The sequence below is a fragment of the Mus musculus genome, chromosome 16 (genome assembly GCF_000001635.26).
Source record: "Mus musculus strain C57BL/6J chromosome 16, GRCm38.p6 C57BL/6J".
Lineage (NCBI taxonomy): Eukaryota > Metazoa > Chordata > Mammalia > Rodentia > Muridae > Mus > Mus musculus.
Window position 1 is genome coordinate 21,804,075 of NC_000082.6, and position 6,360 is coordinate 21,810,434.

The following is a 6,360-nucleotide window of genomic DNA, read 5'->3' on the forward strand; positions in this document are numbered from 1 at the left end:
TTGTTCAACTTCAACTTTTTAGGAAAATTATGCTAAGTGTTTTACTTTAGGTATTTTGTTTATTTTATTTTGATGTGTGTGTGTGTGTGTGTGTGTGTATGAATGTATGTATAAGAGAGGGTGTGTGTGAGTGAGCCTGTGTGTGAGTGAGCATGCTTGAGTATGTGTGTGAGTGTGTATGTGTGCGAGCATGTGTGAGCCTGTTAGCAGTCAAGTGCCTGAGTGAATGAATGAATGAATGAATGAATATGTATGAGTGTGTTTATGTGAGCCTGTCCAAGTGCAAATATGTGTGTGTGTGTGTGTGTGTGTGTGTGTGTGTGTTATCACTCCTCATGTGCCATCTGTCTTTTTTGTTTGTTTGACATAGAGTCTCTCATTGGTCTGGAACTGGCCAGTGGCCAAGTAGACCAGGCTGGCTGGCCAGTGAGCCTCAGGGATCTGCCTAGTTCTACCTCCCCAGCTCTGAGATTATAAACCCACACCAGGATGTCAGATCCTCATTCTTGCAGAACACTTTACTGACTAAGCTAACTTCTTAGCTCCCTGTGTGGTTTTGTTTTTGTTTTTGTTTTTGTTTTTGTTTTTGTTTTGTTTTGTCTTTTGAGACTTAGGAGCTTGGTGTTCTATAAAGGAGAAAATGCCAGTTTCCCCCTTCTCTTAGTAACTGAGTTTAGGTTAATGATTTAAGATGCATGTCACTGTAATTAGCTTGTTTCTTTGAAGACATCATTGGTTACCAGTAAGTAGGTGACTGCTATAGTACTCCTGGACAGTAGGGAGTGCTTTCTTCCAGAGGGTATACATTCTGATTCATGGTGAGGAAATGTTTATTTATCTTAGTGTGTATACATATATGTGTGTGTGTGTGTTATATGTGTGCTGGTGCATTTCTCTGTGTGTGTGTGTGTGTGTGTGTGTGTGTGTGAGTGTGAGAGAGACCCAGCTTTATGTGGGTGTTGAGAATCTGAACTCAGGTCTTTCTGCTTTTATAGCAATCATTGTACTGAACCATGTCTCCACCCTGTTTCCTTACTGCACTGAAATACTTTACTTGGTGCCTTGGAATTGTTTAAATTTAACAGAAGGCTATACAAAGTGTTGATTTTTCTCCTTATACAAATTACATAAATGCATATAATCCCAGTGATGTAAATATTTGTCAAGAAATGTAAAATGTGGACAGGAGCTACATGTTGCCTAGTCATAACCAAGCTTCTTGCATTGGTGGAGACAGAACGAATTGCATAGACTTTGAGAATTGAGCCTGCCAGGAACAAGACAGTTGGCCTCTGATGGAGAAGCTGGCCTCTGATGGAGAAGCTGGCCTCTGATGGAGAAGCTTCTTACTGCCTGTGACTGACTTTCTTCTTCTTTGACCCCTCCCCTGAACCCGAAACTCCTCACATTGATCTTTATGACCTTGCATGTAGAAATACTAGCTACCAGTGAAAAAGCCCAAGAGACACTAATTGGATATCTTGACTGTCCTTGGTCTGTATGCCCTGCCCTTATGAATCTAGTATCTGCCACTGGCCTTTCTTTTCTACCTTCTAAATACCTTTAAATTCCCTCTTTTAGGTCTAGCCTGTACCTTACTCTGTTGTCAGATTTCCTGAGCCTCTGTAAAAGCCCCTCGCTTGGTTCTCTATATTTACTCTCCTTCCCTTCTCTCATCTCGCTGCATTCAGAGGAATCTTCTTTTTGATCCTCTGCTTTAAGTCCTTGATGTTTTATTGCCTCAGGCCGCTAAGCAACAGCAGCAGTGTCCCCTATCCCACGTTTCCCCCTTGTGTCTCTGACGGTTTCAATGAGAAACGACCCTCATTGAAACCGTTTAGGACGTGCAGTCCTGCTGGGGGAAGTTTGTCACTGGGGGAAGCATTTGAGAGCTTAAGGCTCCGTCCTACTTCAAGTTTGCTCTCAGCTTGGACTAGTGGTTGAGATGAGAGATGCTAGCTTCTTTTTTCCTGCCTCTGCTGCCATGCCCTTCCATAATGGACTCTTAGCCCTTTGGAAATGTAAGCCCAAATAAACTCTTTCTTTTTTAAGTTGCTTTTAGTTGTGGTGTTTTATCATAGCAACAGAAAAGTATCTAACATAGCATCCTAGCCCTGTTTATTGAACTCATTCTACCAATCTTTGTCCAAATAGTTTTTCCTCCTTTTGTGTGTGTGTGTTTTGTTTTGTTTTTGTTTTTCAAGATAGGGTTTCACCGTATAGTCTTGGCTGTCCTGTAACTCGCTCTGTAGACCAGGCTGGCCTTGAACTCATAGAGATCTGCCTGCCTCTACGACCTAAGTACTAGGATCAAAGGCATATGATACTGCCACCTCTGGCAAATATTATTTCTTAAAAGAAGCCTTCTCCCACACTTCAGACGAGACGTCTCTCTGCCATTGTTTCCCCAGTCTCCCCCCCCCCCCCCCCCCGCAGAGTACATCATTTGCTTACTTTCTTGTGTGTTGATTGTACCTACCCCAGCAGACTGGTCATGATGGAACCAAACACTGGCACGTGTTTTATTTGCTACTATATGCCCAAGGCTGGGCAATGCCTAGAAGGTAGTAGAGATTAAGTAAGCTTTTATTAACCAGGTCTTCCTGTGTCTACTAGTTGTTATCTAGTTACTTTAACTTCTTTTAAATACCCTGAGTAATAGCTCTTTCTGTATATAAACCTTAAACCTTATCATAGTTTCTCAGGGCCTTACCTGATTGGTCACTACTGTCCCTCAGGTTTTTGTAGTTCATTTTCTAACAGACTACTTGAGATGGCTAATGTTGATAGCCAACTTGGTAGCATCTAGAACCTCTTAGGAAACACATGTCAGGGATCATCTTGGTGATCTTATTTGAAGTAGGGGGACCCCCCTGTGGGCATCTCCATTCCATAGGCTTGCATCCTGAACTTCATGAAAGAAGGCAGCAGGCAGAGGGCCACCATTATCATCCTGTTCCTCCTGACTGTGGACACAGTGTGACCAGCTGCTTCAGGCTCCTGATACCATGATTACCTTGGCACAGTGGACTGCACTCTGGAACTGTGAGCCAAAATAAACTCCTCCCTTAAGTTGCTTTTATTATCACAGCGGTAGGAAGAGTAACTAAGAAAATTGATACCAGGAAGTGAGGCCTTTTATAGATAAGCTTGAACATATTGCTCCTAGGCCTTTGAAACTAGTTTGTGGGAAGAATTGGGGAGGAGTTTAGAACTTCAGACAAGAAAAAACCCTTGCATATTTTAGGCAGAAGGTAATGGGTCATTATTCTGGGAACTTTGGAGAGGGGAACAAGAGAAATGCAGACAGTGAAGTCCTGAGGTTTCAGAGGAAAACGAGAGGACTCAGTCATGAACTGGGCAGGGGCAATTCATGTGACCTTTCAGCAGAGAGTCTGGCTTCATTGTGCCCATGCCCTGGCAACTTAGTCAAGTAGAATTTAAAGGGAGTAGATCAATTTGTTTGGCAGAAAAAAATCTCAAGACAGGGTTGCAACCAGGCTGGTGCTGGGTCTTGCGCGCGCTCAACTGGCCAGGAAGAACGACGTGCAACAGGATCCTTCTGCACACGTTTATTCAGTCCTGTTTCTTCTTTCTCTATATCTCCCTTGTTTATATCTCCCCCGAACCCTGGGCCTCTCACTCTTTTATACTCTCAGTTCCCATCCACGCACAGCAGGCCACGCCACCTCACCAGGCACGCAGCTTCAGCTAATCAGGGCAGCAGGGGCATATCTCCATCAAAATGGATTCACCGGTATCCGGTACACCTGCGCAGCTCTCAAGATGTTTGTGGCTTATATGAGGAAGTCAGGTGCAAGTCATACGACTTAGCTGCAGTCCCTGGCGCCTTTGGGACTGCCGCCACACCCGCTCCTCACAGCTGGGGAAACAGTTGTATTGTTAAAGAGATCAGTCACTGAAGAGAAATCTGAGTTGCACCTGACAATAGAAAAGGCCCTGAAGGCAAACCTCACCCACCAGACTCCAACTTATCAGGATACAAAGTCAGTCAGAGGAAGTCTGAACTGAATGGGTTCTTGATTCCTTGGGAGCAATGGCCTAGAAGAGTCCCTTGGGGTCAGCTCAGAGAAGCTGGTAGATCTATGGTCCAGGGAGCCAGGACATGTCTGGAGTTAGCAGGACTTGGCGTTGTTGTCTACCTGGTACAGGTTTTGAAATCAGTGAAAGATGCAAGATTGAAGAGGTGGTGGATTCTTGCTCCACAGTTTCAGAGAGCAGCCGAGGCCAGGTAGTGTGGCAAGGTCATAGTCCCACAAAGGGCCTGAGAGGCTACTGCCTGAAGCTGTGAATGTTGATGTCAGACCCATGGGACATCTGACAGGGAAAGCAGCGTCCATGGAGTGAAGCTACTCAAGGGAGAAGTTGAGTGTGCCTAAGTGGTACGTCCGGAGGGATGGGGATCCCGTCACCCCAATGGCAGACTTGGTACTGCAAGCTTGATGTCTTCTCTGTTGGGTTTTAGGCTTGCTTTGGGCATGATTATTCTCTCCTATGCCTTCATTTCTCCCTTTTGGAATAGGAATGGTCACTCATGTCATTTTATTTTGGAACTATGTAACTTGTTTTTTTTATTTTCTAGGCACTCACAGTTAAGAGATTACCTCAAATCTGAAATAAGGCTTTGGACTTGTGAACAGTATTGGAATTGTTGAAGAATATGGGGACTTTTGAAGTTGTCCTGGACATATGTTTGCATTATAAGATGACAATGAAGGCTGCCAGGAAAACTCAGAAAGTATTGTATTACCTTTTGACTTGAGTTCAATCCCCAAAGCCAAAGTGTGGAAGGAGAGAGCTGATTCCTGCAACTTCTTCTGACTTCTATAGCACTCACATATATCGGGCACATGCATGAGTATGCACACACACACACACACACACACACAGATCGAAAATAGTTGTAATAAAAAAAATTAAACAGATGGTCATGAAATTCTGGAAAGATGGGTTGAAAGGTCCATGGCTTCAAATTATTGTGTTTGGATGTCAAGTTTTAAAGGATGGAGTTGTGGTTAGTGTTGATTGTTAACTTTATAGCATCTAGAACTTTCTAAGAAACAAGCCTCTGGCACACAGAGATCATCTTGATATGGTTATCTGAGATAGGAAGAGCCTGCTATGGGTGGCTCCATTCCTTAGGCTTGCACCCTGGACTTAATGAAAGGAGGACGCAGACAGAGAGCCAGCATTTCCCGTCCTGTTCTTCCTGTCTGGACGCGGTGTGACCGATCGGCCACTGTGGTGCTCCTGATGCCTTGACTGCCTTGGTACGGGAACTGTGAGCCAACATAGACTCCTTCCTTAAGTTGCTTTTCTCAGGGTGTTTATCCCAGCAACAGATCAAGCAAGTAGGACACTGGCTGTCTTAGTCAGGGTTTCTATTCCTGCACAGACATCATGACCAAGAAGCAAGTTGGGGAGGAAAGGGTTTATTTGGCTTACACTTCCATACTGCTGTTCATCGCCAAGGAAGTCAGGTCTGGAACTCAAGCAGGTCAGGAAGCAGGAGCTGATGCAGAGGCCATGGAGGGATGTTCTTTACTGGCTTGCTTCCCCTGGCTTGCTCAGCCTGCTCTCTTATAGAACCAAGACTACCAGCCCAGAGATGGCACCACCCACAAGCTCCTTTCTCTGTGATAACTCCAGCTGTGTCAAGTTGACACACAAGCAGCCCGTACACTGCCCCAGGCACACCTTTCTCTAGAAAGGCCAGAGATTTCTCCTGAAGCTTTAGGAGCTCTGTGTGAGATTCGTTACATGTCCCGCGATCTGCTCTCAGATGACTGCAGTAACCACTCAGCTTCCGGCCTCCGGGTCTGTGAGTGGGGCTCTCTCCAGCCGTCTTACTTTAGCTGCATGGCATCTTCGTCCCCTATGTCTTCTCTGCTCCCTATGTGTTCATCTCAGAGTGACATCCTCTTCACTAGTATTTCTCCAGGAATGAAGTGTGACGCCAGAGACACTCAGAACGTGTTTATTAAAGGTGTGTATTTAGCCTGCACTAAGAGGTGTGTATAGATCCATGACCCAAACTGAGCTTCTTATATTTAAAAATTACTTTAAAGAGTGCATTTAATTAATATTCTGCTTTGTTCTGAAACACTTGAAATAGCTATAGTACTATATGTACCGCACTATCCTGTAGTAACTATAGTGTTGGGAAGACATATGCAGACAAAACAAAGAGTGTAGTAGTCATTTTAAACTGGGTAATGTTTATAGGCAGGAGGTCCTACACACTGACAATGGGCAGGTTGTACATTGGAGTCTTTGAAAGTTATCTTGCTCAGATACGACTGCACTGGAGTCACGAATCTTGTTCTGTGGAACCCTAAA

At 44.5% G+C, this 6,360-nt stretch overlaps 1 long non-coding RNA gene across 2 annotated transcripts in view; it reads left to right on the top strand.

Moving 5' to 3' along the window:
* 1300002E11Rik (RIKEN cDNA 1300002E11 gene) overlaps positions 1–4,966 on the top strand; it is a 14,694-nt gene extending 9,728 nt beyond the window's left edge. Inside the window, exon 3 of one of the 2 annotated variants that reach the window (NR_037958.1) lies at positions 4,604–4,966. This is a non-coding gene — a long non-coding RNA (RIKEN cDNA 1300002E11 gene). Of the gene's footprint in view, positions 2,052–4,603 lie in introns of those variants that run through there. The other variant, NR_037957.1, reaches the window with a different exon arrangement.
* Positions 4,967–6,360: the final 1,394 nt, after the last annotated feature.